Source organism: Prinia subflava, chromosome 11 (genome assembly GCF_021018805.1).
Source record: "Prinia subflava isolate CZ2003 ecotype Zambia chromosome 11, Cam_Psub_1.2, whole genome shotgun sequence".
Lineage (NCBI taxonomy): Eukaryota > Metazoa > Chordata > Aves > Passeriformes > Cisticolidae > Prinia > Prinia subflava.
Genome location: NC_086257.1, coordinates 17,225,779 through 17,242,712, shown reverse-complemented (window position 1 = coordinate 17,242,712; position 16,934 = coordinate 17,225,779).

The following is a 16,934-nucleotide window of genomic DNA, read 5'->3' as shown; positions in this document are numbered from 1 at the left end:
GCTCCTTCTGTTTCCTGTTAAGATTATTTATTGGTAATTTTTAAGACCACTTTCAGACTCTGTTCACGTGCCAGGACCCTACACGGCTTTTTCCCAGAGGTTTTTTTTAATTATAAAAAAAAAGCCCCCGAATTGTTTTAATCATTTTCTTTCCATTCCTTCCTTCCAGTCTCCTTTGGTTGCTAGCAGAGGATTTGCACATGGCACAGCATCCATCTTCGTCTGCCCCTACCACAGCCCATCCTCCCTGCCCACTGCTGCTGGGGCTCAGCCTCATCCCTCATCGGGGCTGAGTGTCCCCACAGGGGGCCATGGGGGCAAGACCCCCAGAAGCTGCCAGCCAGCCTGGGATGTTCTGGAAAAGGGGATCTGAGAGCCGGGGGGCTGCCTTGGGGAGCAGGAGGCAGCTCTCACGCAGATGCCTGGGAGCTGACATCGTCTTTGGCAGCACAGCCAGCGAGCAAATGCACGCGCATCAATCACCCCACGCCTGTCTGCTGTGTTTGGGGAGCAGAATCTGACCCAACACCGGATCAGGAGGCAAAAAGCAGCTTCGGGTTATTAAACAAGACCAGGGCAATGCCTTGACCTAGTGCAGTCTGGGAAGGGCTGGATCTTCAGGGAAAATCAGACTGAAAGCAATGGTGGCCTTGCTGGTAGGGCTGGGGCTGGTGCCAGGGGCTGCATTGCTCCCACCAAGTGCTGCCCTAGCTAGAAATGCTGGCTCCTTTGGGAATGAGGAGAGCAAAGGACTGCTGCATTGCTGAAAGCAAGAGGTAGAGATGCCCCCATCCCTGCTAACTTGCCTTACCCAGGTTTCGCTGGCCAACATCCCTGCCCCATCCTGGAGTATCACAGATATTGATGCCTGTGCCCCACATGGCAGCATTACCCATGCCACTGCCCACCCAGCCCTTCCTGCCAACTAAATCTGGCATCTTCAGATGGGGAGGCCCTTCACCCTGTCCCAGTCCCCCAACAACCACAGCCCAGCTGCTGCTGAGCCCCCTTGTTGCCCCTCTGCCGCTTTGATCTCCCTCGGAGCCGGGGCCGGTATCGCCGGCGGGGCCGGGGGCCGCCCCGGGTGTCAGACTGGTTCAGCCACACATTTCTGGCTAATGAGAAATTTCCTCTCCGCGGCTCTCGGCCAGGTTTTTTTTTAGCTCCGGTATCGCTACCCCACCTCTGCCTCCGCCACGGCAGCCTGAGTCAGGGGGGGCCCCGGGCCGCCTCCCGCACGCCGGCTTCACCCACCGGCACGGCGTTTGGCAGGCCCCAGCAGCGCCCTCTCCCCGTGCCCTCCCCTGAGGATGGCATGAGCAGGAGCCTGGCAAAACCAAAACTCCCGTGACCCATCCTGTTGCAAGAGCCAAGCACCCCAGAGTGATGCCCTGAACGCGGGCGCTGCCCTGAAGCCGGGGTAGATGGGCTGAGCCTGGTCAGGGGTGGGTGCAGCAGCGGGTGGGAGCTCGGCGGCCTCACCCTGCTGTGCCCCGCCGCCCCGGCTGCCCGGGTCCGTGCTCCGGGAACCACAGCCCGGGGCAGCTGGGGAAGTTCAAAGGGAAGAGGAAAAGCAGAAGTCCCCGCTGTGTGTGAGGGTTTGGGCTTGGATCCCCACTCCCTGTGTCACAGCCTGAAGTCATTTAATGCCATTAACGGGTTTTCTCGCTCTGAACTCGCTAATGAGCCTGCGTGGGAAGCAGCAGGGACCGAGGGCCTCCAAACTGGGGCAGTGGAAGGAGCGAGTGGCTCCTAGCAGAGCATATTGTGGGGAGAGGAAACCATCATCCACCCTTAACTCCCTGCATTGAGTCCTGCTTGCTCTTGGTGCTCCCCAGCCAGCCCCACTGACCCCCAGCACACCCCTGCCGCCCCAGCAGCCCTACACTGGTGCCTGGAAAGAAAGGTGTCTCATGTCACCACCTAAGGAGTGGCTCAGCTTCTGCCACCTCCCCGGTGCAGTTTCCCCCTTCCCGTTGTCCCCATTGTCACCCAGGCGGGGAACCAGGACTGCACCCCGGGAGGATGAAGCTGAAACCATGACCCAACCCCAGGGCGGTGAGTCAGGCTGTGCCAGGTGATTTCTGCTGGAAAGCACCTTTCAGCACCATCCCCCTTCCTGTCCCTGTCCCCATCCCTGTCCCTGTGCCTGGCCCCATCCCCAATGGCACAGAAGGACCCCAAGGGAGGCACTGTTAGAGAGGAGGAAGGTGACAGCCCCATGGAGGTGGTGGATGTGTCTGTCCACAGCCCAGCCTTGCAGGAAGCAGAGCAGGAGGATGAGCCAAGCCTGGGGCAGGAACACTGGAGCAGGAGTGCCGAGGTGTGTGAGCCAGCGTCATCAGACCTGGCAAACAAACACGCAGGACTGCAGGGATGGGGGAGAGCCAGGCAGAGGGATGGGGAAGGCCTGTCCCATAACACCCTCAGCTCTGGGGCTCATGCGGTCAAGGACTCAGGTGATGGAGCCGTGGCACAGCACACCTGGGGGCTGGTATGAGGCAGGAGCTGTCCCTGACAGTGTGATGGCAGCCGTGCTGTGGTCCCAGCCATGGTCCTGTTGTCCCTTGGGCCCAGGTGGCAGGCAGGGGACAGGGTGTGCTGGCACAGGGGGTGTGGGCCCTGTTCACATGCTCCCGGCGGGTGGGCAGCGGGTGATGGACGAGGCACGTCCCGGCCTCCGCGCCGAGATAATCCTGTCCCTGCCGGCCCATGGTCGGGTCAGCATTTATCTTGCGCCAGGGCTGACGTCACCCTCCAAGACCCCAGCCAAGGAGGCCTCACTGCTCTTCCTGGCTTTTCCCAGGGACAAGGGGCTTTGGGCCCCTCGCCCCAGGCTGCAAGCAGGTGGATTTATGACCACAGCCATGCTCCGGCATCCAGGGGACAGGAGAGGCAACGAGACCTTTATAGCTTTAATACACCTTTCTGACAGTGAAGTTTAAATGGCCTCGTAAACCCCCTTGTCACCCACCCCCAGCAGAAGGCAGCAGTTTATTAGGGCTGTAATTCTTCTGCTGGCATTCCATCAGTGTCCTTTTAATCTGCACTTGGGGGTTTTTTATTTCTGCTTAATACCAGCAGCTGTAAATGCTGTTAGGGATCGTCTTGTGCAGGGACCCTCCGGGGGGAGACCGGGCACTGGGGCACGGATACAACGGAGCAGGGGGAGCTGGAGGCTGGGACAGCCCAGTTCCAACTGAGGGGTCAAAGTGATGAAGAGGGGACAAATTTTCCTGCTCCAAGCACATGCCTCCTCTGCAAAGCAGGCCCAGGCAGGATGCATCCACGATGCAAGGAAAGCCTTTCCAGGGAACCTTGGGATTTCAGCAGCAGAGCCGGCCGGGAGCTAATCCTTTGTGCCAGGCTTTCCATTTTCATCTCATTAACTCCCGCTCTCTGTGCCGCTGCCCTCTCAGTTTTTCTGGCGGGGAGATAAGTCTCCGTGCTCGGTGCGGTGAATCCTCCGCGCCTGCTCGCCCAGCGCTCCCGGTTGCGCTGACGCTGGCAGGCAGCTTCCATCCAATTACAGCGGGGTGAAGCTCATTTTAATTGCATAGAGCAACTGGGATTACGCAGACTTTATCTCCTAATTCCCTCTTTATCTCTTAACTTCACACTCACTGCTTGCATTGAAGGCAGGACAGCTTGTGCCGGGGTTTGCAATTTCTGAAGTACCCTTTCCCCCTGCACCAACCCCTTGCCCAGATGGGGCTGGCCCCAAAATGCCCCTAAATGCTGATGTTGTGGAACCACAGTTTCCAGATATCCCTGCAGTATTTGGGGGTCAAGCCCACCTGCTGGGGCATGGCACCCATTACACAGGTTGCTTGTCACACATCACCTGGAGGCAGAGACTCTCTAGGAGAGGCTGGGATGGGCACAGCATGAGAAAAGGGCTTTTCCTCTTTACAGCCCATGATAGTATGTGCCCAGCACCACTCCTGAGGTTTGTGCAGGGCTTCGGGGGTCCCTGTGAGGGAGGGACAGATGGCTTGCCACCAAAAATGCACACTGAGGACAGCAAGCATCTCAGCCAGCTCCTTGGGGACCCTTGAGGACCCTTTATCTGCTCTGTGCACTTAACCAGGATGAAAGCTTCTGCAGGGCTCTGGGAGCTTGTTAGTGGAGTCAAAAGATGTTTTTTAATCTCTCCAGGTATGAAAAGCACCCATGGGTCCCTGACTCCCCCTACAAAGGGCAGCCCCCACTGTTCCTCTCTGCAGCAGGAGCAGACAGAACCATGGGACTCTGCTCTTCCCACCCCGATTTATTCAGCCCCTGAGACATCCCTGGGTACCCCCCAGCCACCCTGGCTTGGGCATCCAGCAACACCCTCTTGGTGTGTGGACATGTCCACCCCAACCCAGAGCGAGCTCTTGAGATAGCAAGATAGCCAGAGGCTGCCCCGGATGGGGCACTTGGCAGGGCTGGCCCTGATAACAAGCCAGCAGCTGGTCCCCTCTCCCTGCAGCATTTCCCTGCTGGTTTGATATCCCTTGGCTCCACAGAGCACCAGGTGCCAGGCTCACCCTGCTGCAGGTGGGTAAACTGAGGCAGCAGGGCAGGGGTCAGGTGCCTGGCTTAGCAAGCTCTGCATCAGCACAGCTGGGTGTTAATTAGATACCATTAGCACACGCTAATTAATGTAATTCCAATGACCCACAATTCTGGAGCGTGAGAGCTGCTCCTCACCCTGTGCCATTGCTGTGAACAGCTGTGCCCCTGCCATGACTGGTGGCAGCAGGAAGGGGACCTGGCAGCCACCGATGCCAGTGCCGGTGTCACGCCACCAACGCCCTCCCAGGGCTCCTTCCTGCAGGCTGGCACGCTCCTGGCCCCCACTCCCCAGGCACTGCCAACACAAGCCAGACCCAGCAGATGAGGCATTTTGGGTGCTGGCAGAGCCACACTAAACCTGTCAGTTTTGACAGCAGGAGTGCCCCAAATAACCATCTCCTTGGCATGCTGTTGGCTGCCCTCCCTCATGCATGGGGGGCCGAGCACTCTGGGGGGGCAGGGGCTTTGGCGCGGGGGCTGTGGCAGCCAAAGGGTGACTCTTAATCCGGCGGCAGCTGCGGGGCCCAGGCTTGCTTGTTCAAGGGATATGGCAGCTCGGTCAACAATCCCTGGCCCGTTTCGGGGGGGATTAGCAGCCCCCCGGGGAGGGAAGGGGCCCACATGAATATTGGGCGGGTGGGAACACAGCCCAGTGGGAACAAAGCCAGACAGGGAGGCAGCAGGGAGCAGGCACCCGCCATCCCAAGGCGTCCCCAAGGTGGGGGACAGGGGCTTGAGGACTGTCCCTGTCCCCATCCTACTTTCACACCGCAGAGTGCTGACAGGAGGGAGCTCTGGTTATCATCCCACACCACCTCAGTATGATAACCCTGCGCCAGTGTCCAGCCACCCCCTTGACCCCATGTCCATCCTCATGTCCCACCACGGCAAGCCCCAGAGGGAGGTGGCACAGGAAGTGCCCTAATGCTGTCACTTGGGAGCTCCTGGCAAGCAAGGGCAAGTGTGTAAACTAGTCCTTGGTTGCCATGGGTTGGCCAGCTGGGGATGATCCAGGCTGGAGGAGGCCGTAGGGTATAAAGCCAGCCAGGAGGGGAGCTGGGCTGTCTAGGGACCACCAGTGGTCCCCACAGATCCAGGGCCAGTCTTAGGCCACTAAAATACCTGTGGATTCAAACGGGGAGGCTCCAGCTCCTGCCCAAGCAGCAGGTAGGACCCATGAGAGAGGAAGAGGACAGCTTGCCTTGGTGACATCCAACTCTCTGTTTCCCACGTGCTCAGCACCCCTCCATTCCCTCTGCATCCTGCTGTGCCCCATGCTCGGTCCTGGTGTGGGGACCCTTAGCCCAGTGTTTGGGGGCAACTAATCTGCAAGGTCTCTGGGAGCCGCCCTGCGGCCCTCAGTGTTTGCTGAGGCAAGCCCCAGGACCCTGCCTGCCCTGGGCTTGCCTCCCTGGGGAGCAGAAGCCGTCTCCAGGGCAGCTCCCTTGTGGACTGAGAGGGTCCCCAGGCTGAGTGCAGGTCCCTTTGGTGCCTTAAGTTGGGGCCATGAAGGCAGGCAAGACTGGGGCGTGCACCCACGGAGAGGTCTCCTGGGTGGTGGTACTTGGGGAATAAGCCCCCACCCCTGGGGTCATGTGCTGGCTACATGTTTGGGTACATGTACACGTGTAGCTGGGTGCTCCCTGGGGCCCCCTCACCCTGTTCCCCACGGGTGCTGAGCAGGGGCCACTTTTCTGCTCCGTTAGCCACGGCTGTGCCGGCACATAATGACATGGTAATTGTGAGCAGAGGCCCGGCCACACGCACTGCCCAGCTCGCTGGCCAGCCCTCCCAAACCTGGGGTAGCTGCTGCCCGGGGGGTCCCACCATCTGCCCCCTCACCTGCCCATGGGACCCCCATGTCTGCCCCTATCAGGGGCTCACCCCAGTGGTAGTGCGGGGGGGAAGCCCTCCGGCAGGCTGCGGTCACCTCCTCGCCTGGGAGCTGGGAAACCTGTTCTTCCCCGTGGTGTTTACACGGGTAAGAGGGGTCCTCTGCCGCTGCACATCGCATTTTCTGCTTGGTCACTTCCATCTGTGTCCCCGCATAATGATTTTTTCTGCTACATTAATTTAACACACTGCGGCGAGCCGAGGCGCTGGGACCCCGGGCTGCTTAATTGTGTCAAAGGAAAGGCCCCTGCTCCTGCTTTCATTGGCAGCCGGGGCTGCTGCGGGGTGGGTGTCCCCGCGGGGGGGTGGGAAGGGGTCTCAGGGTGGTCGTAGGGGCTGGAGGGAGGCAGCGGTGAAAGCGTGTAGGGTGTCAGAGGGGTTGGCGTGAGCCCCCCAGTCCTGGGGCAGGCAGCAAGTCCTGGCTCAGGCTGTCTGCTGGGGGCTCTGAGGTCAGGGGTGAGGGGTCCTGAGGACTCTAAACTTCCCTTCCAAAGAGCCTGGCTCCGTGGGGTATCTCACATCATCCCTTCAGGCGTTGCAGCAGGATGGCAGCAGCACATCCTGGTGCCCAATTCTCTGTTTGGGGCCGGCAGTCCCCGCCCGGGGCCGGCGGGAGCCAGAGGGTTAAGTGATGTTTGTGTTGGCTGAATGAGGCGGGAGCCGAACAAGCCCCCACAAATGGAGGTGAAGGGCTGCCCAGACGGGATGTGACAACCCGATTTCAGGGCTGTCAGCCCCAGCATGGTGGGCATTGAGAGGGGACATTCCTGCCCGGCACTCCCTGCTCCCCTGGCTCCAGCAGCGAGACACCGACAAAGGCGTGGGGCAGCCCCTGCCCACCTCGCCGCACCATCTGGGGTGCCATGGGGCATCCACGGGGCACTGCGGAGCTGAAGAGCCCACGGTCAGAGGGGGATGCTGGGAGCCCCCCTCGCCCTCCCCTCCGGCAGCCCCGCCATAAGTGGCCTTTGGTATTTGCAAACATTGTGGCGAGGGGCTGGGAAGGTCTCGGCCCACCCCAGCGGGCGCCTTTGTGCTGCGCGGACCCCCGGGGGCTCATTTCCATCCCGCCCGGGCGCTCGCCGCGTTCCTTTCAGTACCGACGGGCCTTGCTCGCCTCTCCACCAGCGTGCCGAGCCTGCAGCAGCCGTGCCAAACTCACAGCTGTGCCCCAGCCCAGAGCTGTCCCCATGCCGGGGGTTCATGCCCCATCCCGGTGTGCTGAGCTGTTGTGCCACTGCCCCATGCGGTGGTTGTGAGCTGCTCTGTCCCTGTCCCACTGAGGGGCTGTGCACACCTGCACAGGTGTGTGTCCACTCGTGCTCGGGCTGCCACCGTCAGGGGGTGTGTGTGCATACCCCATGCCCAGCTGCACCCACTGGTGCACACCTGCCCACCCACCTGCGGCCAGCTCCAGCTATGGGTACCCACTCTGCCGTTTTCACACCCCCTACCCTCAGAGTCCCCCAAATTCCCCCATCCCAGCTGAGCTGGGTGCCTGGGGCTAGCAGGCTGCTCCATCCAGCCCAGCACAGCCAGACCCCATGGCACAGGGATACCATGAGCAACTCTGGGCTCCCCACAGCTCCCAGCATCCTCCCTGCACACCCAGCTGAGGGGTCACCCCATGGCCACCACAGCCACGTCCCCCCCAGACCGCAGGGACCCAGCCCAGGGCAGCCTCTGGCAGGGCCCGTTTGCTGGGACCGGTGTTTTATGGCCCTGTTCAACCACCTGCGGATCAATGCCCATCCGCATTTTATTTGGTTTGGAGCCATAAAGGTGAATTGACCCAGCTGCACCTCTGCAACCGCTCTCCCCTGCTGCCAGGTGCAGGGTGGAAGAGCAGGGAGGGACAGGGGACTCGGGGACACTGTGCCCATCCCTCACCGTGCCGGGGAGTGCCCAAGGGAGATGGGTTGCTCTTTTCTCGTGCTTTTTGTGACTGGAAAATCTCCTCGGGGGCCCCCGGCGGTGACCTCTTCCTGGGCGCAGCGCTAAGCCCTTTGTAATGGGATTTTGTGGCAGAACCGGCAAATTAGGGGCGAAGTGAATGTGTTAAGCTGCTGGTTTCTTTCTGGCGGTTCCCCCTCCCCAGCCCACGCCGGCCGGAGTTCGAACAAAGGCGAGGAGCTCTGCTTTTATCTCGGGTCCTTAGAAGTCAGAGCTGTACAGGGCTGTGCTTCCCCCTCCGGAATGGGCAGGCTGGGACAGAGATGGGGACACGGACGTGCAGAGCTCGGGGCTCGGCAAAGCAGCACGGAAGGAACTCGCTGCGAGCGAGTTGTGCCAACACATTGGCTATGGCGATAAATTTAGGGAAGAGTCACAAAAGGACTCATCTCCAGGTCAGGGAGATATGGCACCGAGGAGTCCCTGTGGCGTGGGACCCCTCAGCATCCAAGACAGGGAACAGCAATGGGAGGGCAGCTAGGGTGGGGAAATACATGGGTCTGCCCCAGCATGAAGTCCCCGGGCCACGCTGGGGCTCGGCAGAGCAGGACCCGCCTCTGCTTCAGGTTTAATATTGTTACAGCGCAAAGGCTTCACTAACACTGACAAACAAGCCATGAATACTTGTTAAAATCCCACATCACTGATGGGATTGGCAGCCGCTGAGTCCCCTTTCACTTCTTGTGCCTCAACTATCCGGGGTCCCTTTGCCTCTCCGAGAGAGGGCAGGGAGCTCTTTCTGCCCCTTGAAAGAGAAGAATGGGCAACCCCCAGCCTTGGGCATCTCCCCCAGGCACAGCCATCCCCACCAGATCTCCTTTCAAGGGTGCCCCAGCATCCCTTCCACTTGGGGTGAGGGCTGAACCCCTGGGACCTGCCCTGCTGCCCTGGGTGTCTCTCAGCACCCTCAGGCAGGAACAAAGTACTGTGGGGCTGGGTGGGAAGGATGTTGCTTTGACACCCCAAAAGTCCCCAAATGCACTCAGGGAGCAGGCAGGGGACAGTGTGGTGCCCCCAGGGCCCCCATAAGGGCCTGATTTATTGCTGTCTCTTGAAGGATGCCGCTAAGACAGCGTCCCGAGCTGGGAGCACAGCTGCCAGAGCAGATCAGCGCCTGATTAATGTTGGGCAACTTGTTATATTGTCAGATAATTATCCCCAAACTGTATGACTTTTCTGCTAAGTGGCAGCGCTTAATTGCGTTTTTAATTACACTGCCATCACTGCAACCCCTCCGTGGGATGCAGGGATGCTGGGAACCAGGCAGGAGCAGGGTAGGGGGCCTGGGACCCTTTGCAGAGGGCATGGCAGGGGCATCCTGCTCCCACAGGACCCTCCTGGTGTGGGACACACAGCTGTGGCATCCCCAAGACACAAGTGCTGCAGGCAGCGAGGTTTTGGAGTGATCCTTCTTGGTGCTCCCCAAGGTGGGGGGCACACAGGGTGCAGAAAAAGGGGGAGTAAGGCAGGGTGTCCCCTTTGCACTCCATGAGCTTTGAGGGATCACCATCCCCTGCAGCCCACCGTCCCCATCCAGCTGGGGGCAGCTCAAGGTCTGGCTTCCCCTCACAGGCAGGGCTGGGTCAGGGGTCAATACATTTAAAATTCCTCCTCGATCTCAAACTCCAGAGAGCGGCTGGCGGGCAGCGGCTGCACCGGGAGCACCCTCTGGCACCCCGGGCACACAGAACACGTGTGGGCAGAAGCAGGCGCCTGTGCCTGTGTCCATGTGTGTTCATGTGTGTGCATTTTTGGGGGGTTCATGCGCACAGAGACCACCTGTGTGTGTGCATGGGTGTGGATGTACAGCGTGTGCGTGTGGATTTGGGGGTGTGCATGCTCACACAAGTGCCCTTGTGTGCACACGCACACATCTGCTGGTGTGCACATCTGGCTGTGTTGGTGTGTGTGTATCGGTGTTCATGTGCTGCTGTGTGCAAACACGGAGGTCTGTGCACACGTGTGAGCCTGTCTGTGCATGTCTGAGTGCCTGGGGGAGGAGGAGGTGCCTGTGTCTGTCCATGCTGGGACATCAGTGCCGCGTGTAGTCCTGTGTGTGTGTGTGTGTGTGTGTGTGTGTGTGTGCAAAGGTGTGCCTGTGGCTGCACACCTGGGTGTGCTGACACCCCTGTGCTCCCACCCCACTGGTTCTGCCATCTGGGGTGGCTGCAGGGGGTCCTGACTCTGTCCCCCAGCCATGCCGGACCTCCCAGGGAGACTCCCCAGCTGACTCTGGGGCAGCAGGGACAGGGCCCTCGGGGCTTCAGGTGCAGGAGGCACCTGCAGGTGACAGCAGCTCCTCTCCCTCCCCCATCCCTCCCCGGGACAGTGATGCTCCCAGTGCTGCAAAGGGCACAGCCTGGGACCCCCAGCACTGCTGGACTGCCAGACCCTTCCCCTAGGGCCAGGGGCCAGCTGGGGCTCTTCCTGCCGGGGCACGAGGTGCTGCTGCTGGGCAACCCCCACACCACGTCCCTCCTCACCAGCCGGACGCTGGGCAGTGCCGGGAGGAAATCCAGGCGTTATCGGGCAGCCGGCTGCAGCCCTTGCCGTGGCCTCTGGCCTGAAATTTCCTGGCATGGCCATCACAACAGAATTGAGCCTGTTCTGCCTTCCTCACCAAGGTGGGGTCCAGCCAAGCTTCCCCTTGACACCTCAGGGGTGAGGGTATGTGGGGGATCAGGCCCCCCAGATCTCTGTCAAACCAGTGAAGAGGAAGAAACATGGATTTTGATGGGGCAGGAGCCAGTCCTAAGCTTTGCCTTGGTGCTCCTCTGTGCCCCTCACTCACACAGGGTACACAGACTGCAGTGAGAATCGGGCCTGAGGAGTAACAAGCCCCCTCTGAAAGGCATCCTGCCCCCCAGCAGCCCCCCTACAAGCTCCTCTTATCTTCATGGCAGCCAGATGGGGTCTCACCAGAAAGAGGCTGAAATTTCCAGGAAAAAATGTAAATAAAGGTCCCTGTCCCGCCTGTCCCCCTTATCTCAGGAATCCGGAGCGCGCCGGGCCCTTCTCCCAGCCGTATTTCATCCCAGCTATCCCTGCTGGCCACAAACCAAAGCAACAACGATGGGGATGTGTAAGAGACTTAAAGATCACAGTTGCCTTAAACATTGTCAAGGCCACAGAAAGGAGGGAGACTGTGTCTCAGGGCCCAGCAGGACCCCAGGACCATGGGAGCCACAAAACACACACTGGGGTCACTTTCCCACCCCACATGGCTGGGGGTGCATAGGATGGTCAGAGAGGTTTGGTACTTCAGACCTCAACACGCACCATCCAGCCATGGGGATTCCAGGATGGGAAAGCTTTCGGGTTCCTATTGCCCACCTGACGTCCCCAAGCAGCAGGGTCAGGGCTCAGCCTCTTCCCCTCCCTGCTCCCAGATCAGCTGCTAATGATGTCTCCTGACCTGCTCAAAAAGAACGTAAATTATTCAGCTTCTCATCAGGGCAATTAAATTAGCTCGTCATTGCAGGCCATGAATATTTCAGGGGGCAGGGGCTGGGGAGCTGGGGGGGCCAGGGGTGACAGGGCTGGGGCTGAGCCCCATTCCTTGGCCAGGAGGTGCAATGAGTGTGTCCATTCTCAGACCATGGGGGACAGGGAGTGTGGGGTGTAGAGGTCGGGGGTCTCTGGGCAGAGATCTTGAAATCTGGTGCCCAGATGTCTGGGTCCCATGTGGGTAGTCTGTCCCGCTGCCCCGTCTGTCTGGGTTACATTCCCTGCTGCTGACAGAGGCCAGGTGCCAGCAGCCAACCCCTGCCCCACTCCCAGAGCACCTCCTACAGCCCACATTGCCCCCCCTTTTTCAGGAGGGACTCCTGGGGGTTGGTGGCACTGCAAGGGGCTGCCTCCCCCCTAGAGATCCCAAATCCCCCCTGCCTTCCCCTTGCCCCGGGCTGTGCCAACTCCTGCTCACTATCCTCCCCAGAGCCTCCGGGTTCTCCGTCAGGATTTCTCTTTCCTTTCTTCCTCGCACTGAACAATTAATAATTTATCCCATAATAAAAGAGGAAACAGTTAATGAGATGAAAACAAGCCAGAAACATCTGCTGGGGCTGCTTTCATCGCCTCCCCGGGCCGCCTGCGCAGGAAGCGGGGGCGGGAGGGGGACGGGGGCGCCGGGGGGGCCGCGGCAGCAGGAGGCTGTCCCTGCACTCAGCCTTCCTTGCCACGGCCCCCTCCTCCTCGGGGACCCCCAGGCCAGGCACTCTCTCCCCACTGCACTATCAAACCCTGGGAGCTGCCAGGCTCGGGTCTCGAAGAACACTGGGGGTCCTGCCATGGGGCTGTCACCAAAAGGGCAGTGAAGCCTGTTGGTCTGATGCTGCCCAGTGTCCCCAGAGATGTGCCTGGCTGCTGGAAGGGGACAGGATTGTCCCCTCAGTTCCCTCTGTCCCCAGCCCTGTGCCCAGCTGTTGTTCATTACTGGTGATCTGATCTCCAGTGAGTGGGGCTGCCCCCAGGACTTGATATTATCGGGGTAGCAACACAACCCCAAACCCTCCTGGGGTGCCAGGGGGGACACGTGGGGATGGGGCAGGGCACCCTGCCAGCAAAGGGGACTGCAGGGCTGACCCCATGACTCAGTGCTTTGCTGAGATTTATGGACTCCAAGGAGGAAGCTTATTTTGGGACCGCTTATTTCGGAACTGTGGCTTCATGGCATGTGAGGAGAGGTGTGAGGGGACATGCCTGGGATGCAGTGGGGATGCAGGGTGCTGGGAAAGGGGAGGGCAGAGAGAGGGGGCACTGAGAGCAGGAAGGGGACAGGCAGGGAAGGGGAAGGCAGCAATGCCCAGAGGCTGCTGATGTGTGGCCAAGACCCAGACTGGAAGAAAGAGCCAGCCCCGACCTGCGCCACCATCAGCTTGGTCATGGGAGGGGTCTGTGAGGGCCCCATGGAGGCACCCTGGGCTGCAGGGATGGGGCTGGGCTGGGGGTTTGGGCAGGGGCAGCAGAGCTTGTGCAGGATGCTGCTGCCGGCCTCTGTTTCCAATTTAGCTGATCCTCACCCTGATCCTTGCAGCTCCCTAATCTGTTTGTCTTCCAAAGCCGCTAAGTTAATTCCGATCCCAGCAAAATCCCATGGCTTTCATCCCAGCCCACCCTCCAGCTCGATGAGTCCAGCAGGGGCATGGCGGGCAGCTGCCAGCTGCTGCCAGTGTCCAGCACGGAGCCCCTTCCACTATGCAGGAGCAGGAACTCGCTCCTGCAGGCTCCCAGACCAGTCTCCAGCAGCCCCTGGGTCCCTCCTGGGGCCGGGTGCCGCTAAGAGCCATCACAGGGACAGGCGGCTGTGATGACAGCTGGGGAGATGGCCTGTCCCTCTGCCGGCCCGGACAGGCACCCGGCCCCGCTCGGAGAGGTGCCACGGAAAAACTGACATCAGCATCAGCCCGGAGGAATTCGGCCTCCCTGGCCCATCCCAGGCGGGGACAGGGACAGAGACAGGGGCCTCTGCCATGCACCACAGCAAACCTGAGCAAGGTGAAGTAGGAGGGGGGGTGGTATAAGCCCCCTTCTTTGCTGTACCCCTTCCCAGGGGCCAGGAGCAGCCCAGAGGGTCTGTGAGTATCCCCAGGGTACAGTCACTGACTCTGCTCCCTGGAAGCACAGCCCCCTTCAAGCTCTGACTGCAGAGAACAGCCAGCTCATGACACTGGTGACACCCTCTGTGCCAGTCAGGGACAGTGCTGGGGCTGAATTCCTCAGGATCTCAGTGAGGAGAAAGTTCTAATCCCTTCTCAGGTGCCTTGGGGCTTCTGGTATGGTTATGGCCTGGTCACCCCTTGGTCCCTTCTGTCCCCCACCCCACGGAATGTGCCTGGTGGTGATGAGGAAGTTGCGGAGAGATGGTGACACCCCCCAATTGCCTCCAAGCTGGAGACCCCGACATCCTGCTCCCCTCCCCCAGTCACACTCCATCATCTCCTCATTCCCAGCCCGGGTAATTGGTGACCTGGTGACAGACGGGCTCATTAACAGCTTAATTTCGGCTTCATCTCTTCCTGCCTAACCCCCAGCCCAGGTGGAGACTGGCCCAGCAGGGTGCCAGGATGGGCACCCAGAGGCCACACTGCTGCACCCCACGGGGGCACCCACGGAGCTGGTGGGACAGCAAAGGAGTGCACATCACGGGCTGGCAGCACTGCCCTGGGCAGCCCATGTGGCCTCAGCTCCCCAACATTGGGGTGCTTGGAAGGACCCCCATTCCTCGGCACAGGGACAGTGCCTCCCTGCTCCTTGCCCCACCGGGATGGGCAGGATACCACCGTGGCAGGTGCCACCAGGTGCCGGCCGTTGCCCACCTTCCTGGCCTCACCCTGCCCGTGTTTGCTTCCCTAACGGCGGCGGCCTTTCAGCTCCTTTCGGCTCCTTTGTGCCGGCGGATAACAGGAATAGCCGCTCCTCTGAAGCACCGGCCAGCAGCCCCACACCCCAAACTGGGCTGCAGGATATGGGCATATGAGACGGAGTCCAGGCCAGGGCACAGGCAGGAGTGCAGGCACACCTGCAAGCAGCAGGTGTGGGCATGGGGTGCAGGCAGGTTTTCACCCCCACTGCTCTTCTGCCTTGCCTTCAGGTCCATATGAGCCCATCCCCAGCGCCCCAGCACCAGGACAGTGCCCAAAACCCTGTCCCTGTCCCCTTCCCAGGAAAAGCAGCTGGCAGCAGCCCACGATGGCTGATGTGGGGCCCCCAAAGTCTGCCCCACCGGATGGAGGCCTGGCTGCCTTTCAAAGGCGCTTGTGTTGTATAATTTATCGGCAGGAGATAACAGACAAGCGGCTAACGAAGGAGGAGGCTGTGCCCCTGCTCTGGGGAGTCTGGCACCACAGGCACTGGTGCTGCCAGGATCCACCACACTGGGGGCACGCACACCTCCCTGGATGAGGCGTAGGTCCCATTTTGGTTTGGGGGTGCCCCAAGGCAGAGCCAGAGATGGTCCCACTCTGTGCCCTGCTTTAGAGCTGCTGCCTGCCTTGCAAAGAGACCCCAGGGGCTACTGCATGACCAGAACAAGGGGAGCCTGGGTCCAGTATTTGAGGGGTTCTTCACCCCTTAAATGGGTGAAGGGACACACGGACTTCCCAGCATGGGGGCAGGGTAGCAGGCATGGAGGGGCACAGCGTAGGGAAGGGCTGGTCCCACGGACGCAGGGGCAGCACCTGGCGCCAGATCTGAGGAGAGTTTGTTTAATCCCAGATAAGGTGGAAACACCAGGCACCTGGCTGGCAAATGGGTGCTCCCTGGGCAACAGCAGTGAAGGCAGTGCTGACCCCCCAGCCCCCACCAGCACCTGCACCTGCACGAGGACCGTCTGTCTGTTCAGCCCTGGCTGCAAAGGGCTGGCGTTAGCTGGGTACATGAGCCCCTCTGGCCACCCACACTCCTGTGGCTCAGGAGTAGCATGGCATGGCACATGGCACGGGGTCAGCGAAGCAGCCGGCACACGGCACAGCCAGGGCAGATGGGCATGGAGTGCAGGGAAAAGCAGGGTGCCCCATCTTCTGCCAACCTGGGCCAGATTTGCACCAGGGCCAGCAACCCCCCGGCCAATCCTGCCCCAAGGGTTGCATGGGCACGGGGCCAAGGAAGGGGCTAAGGGACAAAGATGGCCCTCGGCATCATGGTCCTGCTACACAGCCAGTGCCCAGGAGGTTCAGGGCTGTGCCAGAATCCTGCTGCCACTCTGATCCTGTGGCATCTGTGGGGCATCTGGAAATCCACCCCCCGCTTCTCCATCTGGCCCTGCAGGTGGCTGCGTGCCCGTGACCCTGCCCGGGGTGGGGCTCAGGAGTGCCCTGTCCCGCAAGGGCAGGGAGGCAGACGGCAGTGCCGGCTGCCAGGGTCACTGGGCAGCAGCACCCCTGGGGGCTGCCTCGCCGGCTGGTGAGCACAGCCCCAGCTGCCTGCTGGCCTGTACCGAGTGTGCCAGGTCTCAGCAGGGGCAGACAGGCACAGCCAGGTGGGATTAGCCCTTTGTGTCACCCTGCAGTGGCCCTGAGAGAATCCAAGCAGGGGGCACAGCTGTGCCATGGCCCTCCAGCCCAAATCACATCGGGATGCCAGTGGGTACCCCCTGGCACATGGATCCCTCGCTGAAAAACAGCCCCGGCCCCCACACCACCTGCCCCGGCCGGCTGGTGTCCGCCAGGCAGGTCATGTCCCTCCAGGACGGCATCCCGAGGATTCTGGAAAGGGCAACTGGCCATGCTGGTGAGCCTGGCTGCGGTAGGACTCCCTCCGTTCCGGCACACCCTGGGGCTGTCCTGCCATGTTCGGTGTGCTGCTGCCACCCCCTGGCAACCTGCACAGCCCCGAGTGTCCCACAGCCCCGAGTGTCCCACAGCCCCTCACTCAGGTCCCCTGCACCAGCCCAGTCCTGTACCCCAAACAAGCGGGCACGCGGGATGCAGGGTGCCAGGAGGGCACAGTAAACCTGGCGAAGGGTCCACACCTCTCACCTTGGGCCAGAGGGGAGCCTGTCTACGGCCACCGCATTCTGGCAGGGAGGA